At 40.3% G+C, this 17,552-nt stretch overlaps 1 long non-coding RNA gene across 2 annotated transcripts in view; it reads right to left on the bottom strand.

The window, feature by feature from the left end:
• Positions 1 to 2,379: 2,379 nt before the first annotated feature.
• The window catches only part of LOC118207617, a 29,856-nt gene continuing 14,683 nt past the window's right edge, over positions 2,380 to 17,552 (bottom strand). The window contains exons 2-5 of one of the 2 annotated variants that reach the window (XR_004761427.1): positions 16,942 to 17,096; positions 16,059 to 16,160; positions 15,506 to 15,664; positions 2,380 to 2,476 (exon numbers count right to left, since the gene is read on the bottom strand). This is a non-coding gene — a long non-coding RNA (uncharacterized LOC118207617). Of the gene's footprint in view, positions 2,477 to 10,044; positions 12,495 to 15,505; positions 15,665 to 16,058; positions 16,161 to 16,941; positions 17,097 to 17,552 lie in introns of those variants that run through there. The other variant, XR_004761426.1, reaches the window with a different exon arrangement.

Genomic DNA, 17,552 nt, shown 5'->3' with positions numbered 1-17,552 from the left:
CAATAATCTGAAACCCCTTAGAGTCCATTAAGTCCTGGCCTTTGCATGGTCACGACTGTAGTATGGAAATTAATTCATAATTCAACATGCCATTACGGGTGGCATTTTGATTGTGCATAAAAATATCTTTTTAAAAACCCCCGCTGTGTGAATGAGGCAATTCAAACCTGTTTGCTAATTTCTATTCACATCATTTCTTGCTTCTCGGGTTATGCATGCCCTACATCAAATGGAAGAAAGCGATCCTCTGTCTGAGTGAATAACGGAGTAGGCACTTCAGCCTGCCCCCTATTCAATCATTTCACACATGCAGAGGGCCACAGTGCCCTGGACCCATGAGAACCTCCTGGGCGAAGCTACGTGAGCCCGCCAGTCACTGAGGAACAATGGAGTCTTGGCCAACAGGGAACCTCACCCCGGGGATGAAAAGGCAGTATGATAATTGTTGAGCCTTTTTAAGACTGTGTATACAGGCTGACTGTGCTGTTGCAGTTTTAAATAACTAATGTGTTGTTTACACCAACATTTGAGTATGCCCCCCCCCTCCCTCCTCCACATTAGCACTACATTCCCCTCCGCCCCCCACTGCCAGCCCCCTTCTGTCACCACTTATAAACAAACACTCACTGGCATGCTACTTGCATTATCATCGAGGGGAGCAGGGCCCTCCCAATGTTGTTCCAATACAGAGCTGGTCAAAGCGGGAGCTGAAAAGAAGTGGCTGCCCTTGCCAGGCCAGGCCTATTGAGTTTTTAAATGGGTATTAAAAGAAATCGCCAGAGACCGAACGGAGGAGAACGTTGGGTCGATTCCAATTACTGCCTCCTCCACAAAAATGGCTAGTGGGGCCAATCCCAGCCCACAGATGGGACACATCACCAGTGGGATGTGGGGTCCTGTTTCAGACAATGCCCTGTGAACTTGTCAGTCCCACTGCCTTCTCATTGCACTCCCTCTCTTTGCCAGCTAATGAGCAGAAAGGCTTTCCTCTCAAGGTTGCTACCGTACATCTGGGGTAATTCATTGAGCTCTGTCAGGTTAAAGAAGTATCCCAAATGCACCAAAAGTAGGACCAAAGAACATTTTGACTGATCTTACCATAAATCACCAAAGACGTGTTTAAAAACAAAAACAACTTGCTGAGTGTTGTTCAGTGGAGTGTGACAGTTTAGAATCAATCACAAGTTCCTTCAGTTTCAGCCAGTTATGCATACACTTGAGACGCTTACAGCAACCCACACGCCTTCTGGGTTTCAATGTGTTTTGTTGGTTGCTCAAGTTTACATATTCTCTTCACAAAGTTGTTATGATTTAGAGTCACTGCAAACGCACTGTGTGGTGTAATGGAATTCATAAACCACACACATCCCTTTAGCAGTGGGATGACACCGTGAACAATTAAGACCGGTGCTCCATCCTTAGTAACAACCCAGATTTTTCTAGACAGGAAACTATGACTGAGTAATAGGCCAGCCAAAAATATTACAATGGGTGGGTAGTCACAAGTCTAGAATTAGGGCAGCACAAAACACTAACAAACAGACAGATCCCAAGTTTGTCTCGCTAGGCAACACAATATTTTTCATTTAATTATTTGAAGGACACTCAAATTGATTCTGTAATTCACTGAATATGATGTTACTAGTGGTTTTTCCTGTTCACACATAGGTCCCCTTTTTGGAAAAAATTCTGTGTCGAGCCCATTCACACGCATTCCGGACAGATCAGGCAAGGCAGGATGCCGACCCTCCCATGCAATGCAGGACAAACTTTCATGTTAATCAGTCTTTTAAAACTGCCAGATATTTTGCTGAATAATCATTTTGACAGAGATGTAAGTCCCACCAACACAACACAGTTAAAGAGTGATCATTTTAAGATAACTTATTGTAACTTCATTAGCCAATATACCTCAGTTATATGATCTCAAATAGCTAATGTTAGATAAACAATAGAAGCATGGTTTATCAACTAAACAAATTATTATGTTAGCCAAGCAAAACAGCTTGCTATATCTGCCACTGATACAAGGTAGGAGCCATCTTGCTAAACTGGGTCAAAAAAAACCAAAAACTTAGAACTGACGTTTACCAGGGAGAAGTATTGCATTCTTCATTCTTGCATTTTATTGCACTCGCAAAATCACACAATGTTGTTCCATCATTTTGCTATACCACCACACTGGTTTTCAATCCATCCATCCATTATCTACACCCGCTTATCCCGGTCTGGATTCGCAGGGGTGCTGGAGCCCATCCCAGCACGCATTGGGCAAGAGGCAGGAATACACCCTGGACAGGTTGCCAATCTATCGCAGGACAAACACACCATTCACTCACACAATTTAGAGTCTCAAATTAGCCTACCTGCATGTCTTTGGACTGTGGGAGGAAATCAGAGTACCCAGAGGAAACCCATGCACTCCACACAAGGACTCCAACCCAGAACCTTTTCGCTGTGCCACCCTCAGCTATATCTGAAAAAAAAGAATCGATAAACAATGGTTGTATAAATTATCAAAACCCACAAATTCAAATTAGCTACAGTAGAGGTCATGAACACGTATATACACTAGAGGACATATAAATGTAGCGTACACATTTTTACTCTGCGACAGTTGATTAGTCTGCATCTGTTGACCCTTCACTGTAATGTTGTGATTAGTATGGCCCCTGGCACTCCACTTATCAGAATTAAGCAAGCCCAAACCAAGACCCATCCAACGTAAATAAACACACAAATCACCTCCTCCACTTCAAGAGTCAGAAATAGGGAGACAAGACAGCAAATGAATTACAATCTTTTCAAACGCTCTATTAAATGTTCATTGGTCTGGTTTCCCCAACTTGTGCTGTGCACCACAGCAACACACACTTGGGCAGTTGAACGATTCCCATTATGGGCAAGCACCTTTAATTCTGAGGCCAGGAATGTAGGCTGCAGCGTTTATAATACACAGAATGACAGATAGGTGACACAATACCAGTCTAAACATGATACTACCATACCTATTCCATGACCATTTGCAGGAAAATAAGTGGAAGAACGGGGGTGTCTCTAAGCTGACTGCCAACCTGATCAGGATGCCTGATGTCGGCTATATGCCCTCTATGGAAGGCATTCATGTCATGCAGTTATCATTATGTCAGTCTCTGCTCAGTGCCCCTTAGTGACCACCAGTTTATGCCGATTTTCCCTGATTGGGCAATCATCTCTAAAAACAGAATTGCCGTGTGTTGCTGTGAAACAACTGTTTTCTGCAAGGGAAAGCATGTGTTGCCCACAATGCCCTTCAGGTGAAAAGAAACCTTGAATGTTCTCCATGAATTTTTCTTCCAGTTTTATATTAACTGTTAGTGGGGAGATTGAGTATAGGAGGTGAGCACTGGCAGTGAAGAACAGCTTCAATGACAATACTACACTCTCCTCCTTTCTGGCCCAATTCTGTCTCACAAAAAAAGATCTCAGAAATACATTCACATTTGTACATTTCCATTTAGTCACTGCAAGTGTCTTAATTTTCTTCCTTACTTCCTATGAGACCAGCATAAAAGTTATTACATAAGGATTAGATATCAGAACATGACAGAATAAAAAATGTAAAAATCTTTTAATACTCTACAGGGAGTAAAAAATATGCAGACATAATTGGCTACATAAATCACCAGTGACAGGTGGGCGCACACAGAATAACTTTTCTAATCCCTGTTGTCAGATATTCTGCTTAAATGTCATCAGAAGAAAAAAGATTAAGTTACCAAAAAATTGAGGACTTCACGTACAGCAGTAAAATTTTGTGCCCCTTCAACAAATTCATGGGGTCTCTCTGTCCTCATTTGGGACAGCAGAAGTCTGCCACGTGCTTTGATACAAGAACAGTTAAAGTGTATGCCATCTTGCCCTTAATCTCCAGTACATTCTTACATTCACTACACCTAGCGAGTCTTTAATCTTTTTAACTATGAGAAATTAGGAACCAATTAATCCCCTATTGTGAGACCCATTAGCTGGATTAATATGCAACCAGAGGATATAAGGACCCCCTACAGCTAAAGCTGTGAATTATACCACCGACAGGATGCATGGTTGCTGCTACACAGAAACCACGCGTGGCATTAAATAGTGCACCGTTGCAAATAATAGTACTCAGAAAATGTACTACAGCAGATAATCCAATGTTGTTTTCACACTGCCGGAAATGGACAAGATACAGATCATTTTATAGGCTAAATTTTATCTTTAAATATGACCTCTGATTTCTGTAATCCCTCACATAATTCAAAATGATTCTATTTTCAGATTAAAGCATCATCTGTAAAGTCAAACAAAGAAGTTGACCAAGCAAATGTAGAGAACTGATCAAATCTCCAACTCTATTTACTCTCTTATTAAAATGCAACCTTTCAAAAATGCTACTTAGAAAGGAGGTCTATGTAATAAAGTGTACCTTGAAGTTGAATTGTTTATAATGATCACATTAATTGATTTCCATTTTCAAGACATGAACGTAGTAATTGTAAGAATTTATTCATCTGGTTTTTTTTTTTTTACATAATCATACACTACAAAGAATGAACTAAGCAAACATCCTGAACAGTATGCCGTTTTGAGAACAGGTTTTCCATTTTAAAAGAGATTTATGACTTTCATAAAAAAATAAAAAAAACCTTTGGTCATCAACAATGAGCATTACATTTTTAATAATGATACAGAGTGTAGGAGTAGCATTATGAAGTTTATACTCATAATAATGAGATTCTGGCTGACTTTAGAATTTTCATATCTTCTGAATTCAGAGCTAGAGACATTGTGAGGAAAGAGAGCCATAGAGGAAGACAAATGCAAGAAATAAAGCATTCTGGGACATGTCACTGACAGACGGCGTTGTCAGGGCTAGCAGGCACATTAAATTAAAGTGGAGATGGCTATGATGGCTGGGCAATTATTCTGCAGCCATCCAAAGTGGTGCTGAGCAATGATCTAGAGAAGAGCCGACAGCCTAAAATCAGGCATTTTGGTGGTTTATCTGCAGCATTCATTACGATGGTGACTTTAAATATCAGTGTGTACACCGTGAACTGCTACACAGGTAAAAAGAGCAGTATAACTGCTCGCACTGAATGTACTGTACCTACAAAAATACATATTTGAAAAGAAGAAAAGAAAAAATTACAACACAATTGGATTGAAATAGCAGGGCTATATTTGTGGGTAGAATATAATTTACCTTTAAGCTTTACCATAATGTAAGCCCCCAAATGCAGCCAGCTATTCAGTATGATAATAATGGGGCTAATTATCACTTTTTTCTTTTAGTCCCTAACTGAAAGATGTTAATGACTGGGTCAGCTCTTGCTCTAATTCCAAACACAGTCAAGCCTTTTTGAATGGCAGACAGCTTATGGCAGCAGGATCATTTGACTTCGTGCTTCCCCTGTAAATTAGGACATAAAGCCACTCTCTCTCCCTGCTCCCTGTACACTGCAGGCCAATCCTTGGCTCCTGCAATATACCATGGGATCTGAGAGCTTCATTTAAGAGAAGCAAAGTTGTGCAATAATGACCCAATAAAACAAAGAAAGCCATTCTGCCTCCTATAAATATTTGTAATTGTACTGGTCTAGACAAGACTACCAACTGTAATTAAGGAGACTGTGTCTTTCACAATCTGGGCACAGACGGTTCTTTATCCATGCAAATCTAAGAAATTCCAAAGACAGGTAGTGGAGCAATTACTCTCACCAGAAAATTGCATAAAGATCTCATCTGCCTGTCCGTTAAATATGTACTAGACCTAGATTTAGACATACTATTAGACAAGCCAAGATGGAATAATCAGTCAAGATAAAAATAGGTGAAGTACAGAACAAAAAGGTGGGAATGAAAGGGAAACCTTTAACTCCAATAAAGTACATGTGGTTGCTTTTGGACTAGTAAAAGCTATTAACATTGCAAATTGCCGTGTACAAAACAATAAAAATCCTTAATGAGACTTTACAGTTAACCTAACTCCCCACTGCAATGATCAGAAAATAATTCTACTACCCATACATTTTTACACTGCATTCAAATCCTACTAAGAAAGTCATAGACTAGTTGAAGAACAGTGACAAAATTAACAAAATGTTGTTAGAATTACTGCATCCCTCACCCAAAGTAGTAATATGGCCATTAATACTACATTCTACTGTTGAATCAAGCTCTCTCCTGAGATATCATTACAGTACAGTACACTACTAAACTTACCCCTTATTATTTCATATTGCAAACATAATGGCTGATAATTATCACAAGAAACTTAATTTTGAGACATTTTATTTTCTTTAGCTGGTGAAATGAGATAATTACAGATCTAGTATTGTCGGCGAACGACTCAGATATTTAAAAGAATTTCAACTATGTTAATTAGTCGAGGATGTGCATAGTCTGGAGCATCTACCTCTCCAGCTCCACTTTAGCTCCATTTTTGGTGAGTGGTAGCAACAGACACACCTGGGCTTTTGTGGATGTGGAATATTTTTTGCCTTTGTCCAGTTTGGTAGTTGTTTTGTGGCCTGCATTAAAGGTGTTGAAGTCAACATGGACTGGGTGGCGAATGTTCCAATAAAACAGGCGGCGTGCAAGTTTGCTGACAAATAATTTGATTGCATTTTTGTTCACCCAGACCACCAAACTCAAATGACGATCTGCGCTACTATGGTGGTATTGCTAATGTGTACATCTGAACACACAATCACACACAACTGTTTTGTGGATGTTGAAAAAAAGACTTCACCTAACATAGTGTGCAAGATATTTCTTTGCTAAATAAATATATGTTTGTGCAGTAGAACATCTGATACAAATGCATCAAGAATGAGATTCAGCCAAATTGATCATCCGGTTAGGGCAGTGTTCTAGTACACGGATTAACCCCGTGGTCTGGTGTCGACTGTCCCAGTGCCAACAGTCGCCAGCAGCTGTCAGGTGCATAATTGGCTATAGTGTCACCCTGGCATGAGAGGGTTTCAGTCAGCCAGAGTGACAGCGTGTCATCACACACCTCATACTCATGCCTGTGCGAGCCCGACTTCAGAACTAAGTAGTGGCAGCTGATACCACATGCTCCGGAAGACAGCACATTCTTGTCTGCGCTCTCCCAAAAACACAACGGACGTGGCAATAGGCGCTACAGCATGATCATGATTGCAAACTGCCAAGAAAATAATAAAAAACAGGCTACTCCAATTTTGAGCGCTTTCCCAGTTTCAGGCCCTTTCCTGGATGAGAACGCTCCCAGGCACACAGTGAGGTCCATACAGACATGGTTTTGTTGAGAACGGTGTGGAAGAACTTGACTGGCCTGCACAGAGCCCTGAGCTCAACCCCATCCAACACCTTGGGGACCAATTGGAAGGCCAACTGCGAGCCAGGCCTGATCGCCAATTATGGTCTCCCCCCGTCTAAAATAGCCAATTCCTCTTGTCCAGCGCTTCCAATAAAATTGCACAGAATCCTGACATTCATATTACGTCATTCCAGTTTGAACATGAAACAAACGGAATAAACAACGGTTAGTAGCAACGCCTAACACTGCGTTTATTTAACATAGTATACTAAAATAAATAAATTTCATGTTTGAAACCAGATGTGTTATTTGCAGAACATTATGGTGGTGAACAGATGTACAGTAGCGAATGTGTTTGAGTTGACAAACCGGCAAACATAAATGGTGTGCACTATATTTATGAAAGCGGTGTACTCGCACCAAACAACCGCTACCAGAAGCAAATACACAGTTAAAACCCGATCGCTTAAAAAAAAAAAAAAGTGTCCTAGCAGGAACGATGGGTTCGCTCTGTACAGATGCATCTACAGATGCATATACAAATATTTTACACATTTCAGGCAATGTATTTTGGCTGCAGACTCTGTACCTCTTAGGACAAGTATATCAGACATGATGAAATTGGCAGTTTGCTATAGTGTTCATGCAGTGTCATTGAAGGTAACATATTCTCTTAGACCAACCTTCTTTTAAACTACGCTGCAGGTCCATCACTGTCTTTAGTTACAAAATTAGTGAGTTTAGATTGGACACACCTTACTGAATCAGCTACCATCCTGAATCAACGCTGCTGTTTTACAATTACACATTGCCTGCAAAGTGAGTTAGCTTTTCCTTCCTTGCTGTCACCATTACATCTGTTATTTGTAGAATGTTAAGTAAGGATGAGTTAAATGTGTTTATTTTCCCCATTGCTAAATCCAGAGCAAATAAACTGCTTGTGTGTCTTCTGTAATGTTTATTTTGTTCTCCCCTAGTAGATTCAGACTAATTTAGTGCACCTTGTACTGTAAAGAATGGCAATTACACCCCCTAAACCACCAGTCCTGGCTTGTCAGGGGCCATTAGAGGTATTGAAATAACAGTTAGCAGGCACAATGTTTCTAAGAAAGTTTGATTTTAAATTTTAAGGCAAGCTACGCAGGATTAGTTTCCTTGCTTCGCTCCTGTGTTTACAATCAAAAACATCTCCTCCTCCATTCTCAACCCTGACACACCCCCAAGCTCACGCACCACCCAAAGAACTAGATATTTTGTTCTAGCTAGCCATGTTGGTAGCTTTGAAACATTGTATTGCAGACTACTGGAATCATGTCTCTTTAAAAAAATAGTAATAGCTGAATTCAGGTAGAAGTCAGATAGTCAAAGTAGCCTGAAGTTGTTACTTTGTAAAATATCAGACCCATACAAAATTCTCAAGGCATCATGGCCAGCCAGCTAACGTTGCCAAACATAACTGAATTCACTTAGCTAATAGCGGCAGCTACCTAAAGTTATCAAATGCTGGTGAGCCACTTGGTTGTTGTTCAGTTAGCCTGAATAGCAACCATAGCCACCCTTTCTCTCCAGTACTAACACAGCTGAAAATGCCCCACTGTAGTAGCCAATCGACGCGTTTACTCCCCCTCTTCTTCAATTGGCCACATGCTTTCAGATATAGGCCAAAAAGAAGAAAGGGTAATATAATACCCAGAAATGTCCCAGACACTTTTTAGAATAACAAATACAGACAGACAAGCAAGGACTGGGCAGAAATGAACACAAACGCAGATTGTCAGTGCATCATAGTAATGACTGAGCATGGTTGTTTTATAATATTTTCAAGGTGAAAATCCTACATAGTATGCCTTTAAACTATTTCTTTATGTAACAACAGGTATAGTTAGGGAAACATAGTTTCATAAGCTACTACTTAAAAAATGCCCAATAATTAGCCTGTCTCCATTTTATTTGACATTTCCCAGACAGAATCTGTCTGCATACACATTGTACGAAACCTATGTTGCTGACGATACATTTGGTGAAATTTCATAGAAACGTAAAATCTAAATAATTAATACTGAAAATCACATTTAATGATGACAGACTTACACAGGTGAGTACAAACACAACTTGGCATTAGGAATTACATTGCTTTTTAAGAGAGGTGGATTGAGGCAATGGCCCATTGATTGACTTGTGGTGTTCCCAGGGGGTGTAATTCAATTCCTGGCTCTTTCCCACCAGCAATATGGACCAGCTCCAAAACTCTTGGCCATTGCAGGCTTAGACACAGCTTTTATTTGAATACAATGCACTCTCTGCCCCCGCCCCATACAAAAAGAATTCTGCTCTCCATAATGTGCTTCCATTTATCTCCTTGTAACTGACTTCAGCAACTTTGCCTGTCAATAACAGCTGTAGTTCCTATACACATTTCACTTACTGGGCTCTGTAATCATTGCAATAAGCAGAATTACTGTTTTATGTGAAATTAATTGGCCACTTAATTATGAGACACAACAGTAAGCCAGTTAATTGAACAAAGTAGAATTATACCCAAACCCTGAAAACAGATGTTTTCCAAACAAATGTATGCTCAAGAAACCAGTGTAAAAAATCAATGGCACTATGGATTCATGTTTTTCAATATTCAAAGCCTCATTTTATTTTTGAAGAATGTTTAATGATTCGTAATTGCATGTTTAACTTTCATTAAACAATGGAAAGCCACAATCAATATGACATTATCCTCAATAAACAACTGTAATAGGTTACACTGTTGCTTATGAATGGAATATTTATAAGACTGAATCATAACATAATCATTATGGAAAACAAAACAGGATAGGAAAGCCTGTTCATTTTCAATAGAAAATACCTGCTCTCAACTTAGTAAGTTGCACGAATATATGACTAAATTGTATCAAATAGTGAAACAGTGTTATTCTATTGACAACATTTATGTGCCTAACTCATACAATTAATTTGTCATTGCAGGTGTACAAGTTCATGAGAGTAATTATTTCAAAAGGCTGTTAAGAAGTTGCCTATTAATGAATCCTTGCAACAGTAAACTCAAAAAGCCATGTGCTCCTCTAACACCCATGAGCTACCACAAAACAATCTGCCTCAAACCACAATCTTTGATTGCTGGATTGTCTGAAAATGTGTCAACAAGTAAGAGGAAATTGAATTGGGAGACAATAGTGTAGGGAAACCAAACCCTCAGTTGAAGGGCAGTCCTAGTGATTAACAAGATTAATATAGCTAACCGTGAAGGAAGGAATTACGCGTCTGGAATCCCCTCAGCTTGTGGAGAAGCTGTTTTAGCAAAGGACACTAATGCTGTCAGAAGCCACATAGCTAAACCTATATAAAGAGAACATATTATGGCAAACTGCACATGGACATTTGCTCTGACTTTTGCTCAGCAAGGGCTAGGGCACAACAGACACAAACGAAACTACTGCATCAGTGCTTAAACCGCAACCAATTAAACCTAATGATTACGCATGACCTTTTTCATGGAGAAATCATCTGGATATGGGTGAAAAAGACAGATGTAAGTGCCATTAGAGAACTTCCATTATGCCAGCACTATCATGAGCTTTGGCATTTCCTGAAAGCCAACTTCCAAATGTCACTGTAATTAACAGTCAGATGCTGGGTGCCATAAATGTCATCCTGCCAACAATGTAAATGCCGGTTTTTGACTGATACGATAACTTTAATGCAACAAATCCCCAAGAAATCTAACAACTGCTGGTCAACACATGTCTTAACTGTTACCTTTTTTTCCCTCCATAAAATAAACAATCCTTTCAGTGTTACATAAACAGACTGTGGACTGTGCTGTAAAAACCATGGCTGCTGAAAGCATTGTGGAGCAGAGAAGATGATGGATGGTTGGCTAGAGAGGGAGATAAGGATTTATTGGACAGAGCAGAGGAGCAGCAGGACACTGTGACAGACCCAGCATGATGACAGAACCAGGGAGGCTCCTGCTTCTTGTTCCCTTACCAAAATCAACAACGCAAGACAGAACAGGCTTTACAGCCTGGCTTCAAGCGGTTCACCAGGGGTTGGACACACGCAGAAACAAACATTTCCTACAACCCTCCTCCCAGCTAAGGTCAAACTTTGAACTCCAAAAACAGGATGGAAAACATCTATTGGCAAAAACCCACTGCAGGATGACACTTGAGAAGCCTGCGAGTTCTGTCACAGGCCTCTGGAGAACGGAGAATCCCAGCACTGCATTTCTTTCCCTTCTACGGCAGCACTGTATTTTCCATTTAGAGGGAACTAAATGGACTGAGGGAACTTGGCGCCGCACTGACACCACGGTATGCAGAAATGAAATCAAATGTTCTCAGAGATTTCATCTGCAAATGTACCTTTCACACGGTGAGTCATGCAGCGTGGGAGCCCTGGACCAGGTTCAAATGCTCAGTGAATACATTACCACTCTTCATCACATTATCATAAACTTCTTGTCACCATCGCTTTCCGTGCCCCCCGCTGGGAATTATTTATCTTTTTTTTGCGTTGATGAATTACCAGATCTCCCATGATTGCTCTATTTTTGCTCAGCGATGTTTGAAGCAAGCCAGTCCCCCAAAACAACCCGTTATATTTTAGACACTTTGGAGACAGAAAGCATTGGGGGGTTACCTTCTTCATGACCACAGACTGCAAGAAAGCTACAACTATTTCCATCCATAGTATCACTGTTTTGACAGTCTTACATGCCCGTATGCATTAGAGCAACACTGAGATTATAAGCCATGTTTACCTCAGGATGCAAATACAAACAAGGGACTCTTCCAGAAGAAATGCATACATTTTTGTCTGATAAGAACCCAAAATTCCAAAAGTCAAAATTCTGCTGTTTTTCATCGACCCATTTACTGAATCCCAGTGGTCCCACTCTATTTTCTCAATACGCCCAGGGAAGATATTTTCCTTCATTCCCCATAGACGTGTGCTCATCTGCTTTGTTTTAGTTTAAGTGTTGTTCCTGAGGTTCTGGGGATCTGCTTGTCCACAGTGGCAGCAACCGTAGGGAGCACTTTTGACGGAAGCCTCTTCAATCAGTCCAGGGCAGCGAGGGGGCCCCTCATTGATATTCCTGTGGGGAGCCTGTGGCATGCTGACAGGCCTCTGAAAGGCCCGTGCTCTGGTCCTGTGGGAAAGCCAGGGGCAACTGAATGAGGAATGAGAGGCCCACACAAAGGACAACATGGAGTGCAGGGGCCACATACCAATGGAACTGCACCTGGGTGTCCCACAGTGATGCTAGTGGTAGTGGCGGGTGTGGAACATGTCAAATTACAGCCTGAAAAGAGGGGACTGGTTCCACACAGTGCTTGTTCTTCCACATGGAAAGAAGCTTGAATAGTTTAAAATGATTTTGTTTGTTTTCTTTTATCTGCTTTAGTTCAATGATATAATTGTGGGAGAAATAATTTCACAATTATGTGTCAAAATGAATGAACACGCTAATTTTATTTAATATGCTCACATAAATGGTCTTTCAATGTTCGCACTCTAAGGGGTAGATCTGTTTCACTAATTAGCATCAGGGATGGAAAAAACTTGCACCCCTTTATGTTTTCTATTTAGTGGGGTATGTACTAATTAAGTTAATTAATACAGCCACAACTTCATTGCATTTCATTCATTGCAATAGCAGCATCACTATCTTGAAGAGATATTTTTAGTGTGGAGCATAAGCAATGTTAAGTTTTCCAAAGAGGAATAAGTAGAGGACTCAACCTTCAGAGCTGCAATTTCTCAACTTTAGAAATAATATGCTGGTCTGGTTCAAAAATTATCACTCAAAAGAAAAAAAATAATTCAGAAAGTTGTCATAAAACTTATTCTCATATAATGAAATTCCCTTTACTGCTGGTTTGATTATTGGTATATTTAAACTAAAGCTTACAGTTACAAGATGAGAGTAGCTTTTCAAAAGGCTACTGTAATATTACTAACAATTCCAACCAATAAGGAAAGGAAATTATTAAAATCGGAAAATTTCAACATCACTTTCCAAGTGCCAAATGACTTTTGACCCAACATTTCAAATGACTTTCATTTCCAATGAATTTGCATCTCAGAGATTGCATAGTTTCCTCAGGTAATTCAAAAATTATTATGCATGTTGAGAACATCATTTCCTACTGCAGCACAGCCCCAAGAGCCAGACACTTTCTCCTTCTTACACCAGTAATAGGTGCCATGGGAACATGACAAAATGAAGCTTATACTTGCTTTCTTTCTCAAGGAGTTAAATAATGGCCACAATCAAGCAAGGCACAATTGTTACAAACCTTGATAAATCCCATTTAACGGCTGAGAAACATTTAAAATTTCCTTCTCACATGGGAATAACATATTATACTCCTCAAATGCATTAAGACACATACTTCAGTCACCTCAGTAGATAGTGAATGTCTACACATAGTAACAGTAATAAATCTGCTCCTTAATAACAAAATAATAAACTTCTCCAGAATTTCATAGTTTCAGTTTCCACAATCCACAAAATGTATAGGAGAAAATACTTTATGTCCATGCAAAGCATGAAAGCAAATATTTAGAGCAAGGTCAGATTTAACGTCATATTCATTGTTTCATTCCAAATCTAATGTGCTGGATTGTGTCACTGTCCAAATACAGACTGAACTGTACTGCATCAAAATGTCAAATAAAATCGCAGCAGCTTCAATCATTGATTCGTTGTGTGCCACACAATATGGCTACTTGGCTCTTGCATCATGTGCAACCTTCGCTTTTAATGAGTAGAACCATTTTAGTCAAGTCTGTTTCAGTGACAGAAGAGGGACTGCTTGTCTTGACACTAATGCTAATATTCTGACCCCGCTGTTAGCACTGCAGCCTGGAAAAACAGCTGCAGAATGACTAGCCTTATCTGTGATGACAGAATTTCTGCAAAAGAAAAATAAGTCAAATATACTTGTGTGCATGGCTATAAATATTCATTGGCAGTAGGCATGGTTTCATGTACTAAGGAAGTTATAAGAAAGGTCTTTTACCACACAGACTGGCGAATGCAGGGCTAAATTGTGAAAAATTATGCTAGACCTCAGCCCTTCAAATTTTCTCTGCAATTTTAGTGCAAAGTATCGAGGGAATATTTTTTTAATTAAAATTTAACTTGAACATTTGATGTGACAACTTTCACATTTCAAATAGGTCAAAGTATTGATAAAATGTGCACTGTGCTGCAGCTATGGCAACCAAAGTGTTATTTTATTTGAAAAGACGCCTGTTCTAGATAAAAGAAAAAATGTATCTCCCAGCCTACTCTCAAATAAACACACACACGCCCTCTGCTCTGGCATTCATGAGAGATCATTTCCCATAAACCTATTACATCTTTTTGGGAAAAACACTGAATAGAGAGCCCGGCAAAGTGAAAAACATTTTCCGTGAACAAGGTCATAAGTGGAAAACAATAATGAGAAACATCTCTGTACTTGCCCTCTTGATAGTTCAATAGCAAATCATCACCACAAAACTGTACACAAGCAGCACCCGATTATGAGAAACACTCAAAATTTTCCCTCAATACATTCTTTCCATTCTGCATTTCATTCTCTTTCAAAGGACAAAAATGCCTCATCCACCTACAGGTAACCACACAAACAAAGGAAACAGTATCTGTTCTGCACTTTTCTGTCATAAACAGTACAGTATCAGTAAAGTTCATTACAGAGTGTTCTTGATGAAACAGCCTGCTCATGCCCTTGACTGACATTTGCTGTCAAATGCTTCATAGTTTGTCTGTTTTGTTTTGCACCTCGAACCGACAGATGGACATCATGGGCAAAGGAGTATACATTTTCAAACCCAGTTGCTTCTAACTGATGATATTTATTCCCTCAGACTTCCATGTCACCTTAGATGCAGTTCCTTCAGCAGTCTTAGCACTGAAGGCCCTGCCAAATGTGCCCCCACCAATCACCCCTCTTTCAAAGTCAGAGATCTGTTACAGCCACGGTAGTAAAAATAAATGTCTCCCCAACATTTTAAAAAACAACCGTGAGCAAGCTGGGATGTTAAAGTTAGCTTAATTCACTCAGGAATCACACCTGTGTGGAAGCCACTGCTTTCAATGTACTTTGTATCCCTTATTTACAGAAGTGCTTCCTTTATTTTGGCAGTTACCTGTTCTCCTGAGTCTTCCATTGATCTAGGCTGCGGGGAGCAGAAAGAGTAAGCTGGCGTCTCGTTGATTTACTCCACACCATGGAACAATTAGTGACAGTCAGACCTTGTAAAAGATCTGTGGGTCTGGACTCCAGTCAGCAGAGTGGCGACAGGTCTCTGAGGTGGATCACAGAATAGAAAGGGAGGGAGCTGCAGGTGTAATGAGGTGTACTGGGGGGGGGGGGGGGGGGGGGGGGGGGGGGGGGGGGGGGGGGGGGGGGGGGGGGGGGGACTCAATACTTCAAAGTTCACAGTTCCGGAAACATTTCTGTCTAATAGGAATAAATGCGTACAGGCAAGGTCACACACTGGTAAGAAGGATAGTAATTATCTCCAGCCAGGGTCTGTCAATCTCAAAATCCTGCAGTTCAAACACAAAAAGTAAAAAGAAAATGTCTCCCTCTTCAGCATCACCACCACCCCCACATGCATCAGTGCTCAGGACAGCATCACGTCAGTTCAGGAGGAATGTGAAGAAAGCCTCTGGGCGATGGAGGCAAGATGAAAGTACCTGAAGGAGGCGCAGGCTTCTGGGTTCACCGTGGACTCATCCTTCTGCCCATCACCAAATCCGCAGACGAACAATCCCACATAAAAGGCACCTTCGCTTCATCTGGAGATCACAAGCAGAGAGACTGAGTCACAGGAAAAAAGCTAGAAGAGGAGGCAGTCACCATCAGATTGGGACGCAGCCTGCAATCTGATTCTTCCCGTTGCTTTAATCATTAAGCCTTTTTTCCACTTGAGGAAAAGCAGACGTCTCAGGTGCTGCTTTAGCGTTGGACTCTAAAGTTGTAAACTAAGAAGCTTTGTCAGAGATGAGGGAGCCAGAAGCAAATCAGTCCACATCAAAGTAATAGCATCCATAAATATTCTATTCCATTTGTGAATAAATGAGAGCCGGAAAAAGCAAGTAAGCAAGCAAGAAGAAAAATAAAAGGTTTTGGAATTATCAGTACAAAGACCAAAATACTCAGCTTTAACTCAAACTGTTCTGTCTCATAATACGCACCCAAGGGAAATCAACAAAAAATATCTGTTATACCTGTTTAGAAAACTTTAAATTCCAATGTCTCATCAGGGCAATGTGTTGGATTCCAAGATTGCAAATCTACTGCCAAGAGGGTCAGACACAACTTTTACAACACGCATTTACAAGCCAGCAATGGAAAGTTTACCTGCATGCTTGTTTGAATTTTCCACCAGTTTGCAAAAATTGAATAAAAAAAAAAGTAAACAAACATTTCAGCAAATCTCAGCAGCATGACTGTTTTGGTTGGCTGTAGTCAGGTGTTTGACCTCTACAGGCTGAGTGCAGCTACTGTTTTCTTGTCAATGGCAATTAATCCACTTAACTTTAAAAAACATATCCTCAAGCCAGAACAGCACGTTACCTGAGTTGACCTGGCCTTGTCAAGCACTCCCACCGTAGGGAATTCTCTATCAATGTAATAAAAATCCCTTGCAGTTGCTTCTCCAGTCGCCAGACAGACTGCAATTCCACCATTGGCTGGGCACTCCTCTTTGCCTTGTTCTGCATGTGGGATACCTGTGAAAGGTTTAAAAGGGAGAAGGTGGTTCTAGTATGCTACACTGAGCCCAAAGTCAAAACTTTTGGATAGCGTGCAAACCCAAAAAAAGTATAAACGTTTGCTGTAAATTAAGCACAGTGCAGAACAGACCTAGGTTTGTTTTCATATAAGTTCTATAGATACCAAAGCTTCATTTCGCATTACATCTGACAAACTGAAGAGTGATTTCAAAAAATGAACCAACACTGACTCATTTCACCTCTTTCAGACATTTAGTGAAGGCATATTATTCACACCTTTGCAGCCTTCATTAAAATGTGCGACCTGCAACCATCACACAGAGACACTGACACACTCACACACTCACTGAAGTACGGAATCCAAAAGCGGCCATGGTTGCACTTTTAAAAAAAAAATCCGGCTCTCTCGAGATCACAACTTAATTCTTGTTATCTCTATCAAACTTTGTTTTC

Source organism: Anguilla anguilla, chromosome 11 (assembly GCF_013347855.1).
Source record: "Anguilla anguilla isolate fAngAng1 chromosome 11, fAngAng1.pri, whole genome shotgun sequence".
NCBI lineage: Eukaryota > Metazoa > Chordata > Actinopteri > Anguilliformes > Anguillidae > Anguilla > Anguilla anguilla.
Note: the sequence above shows the minus strand (reverse complement) of the source record. Positions and strands in the feature narration are given on the sequence as shown.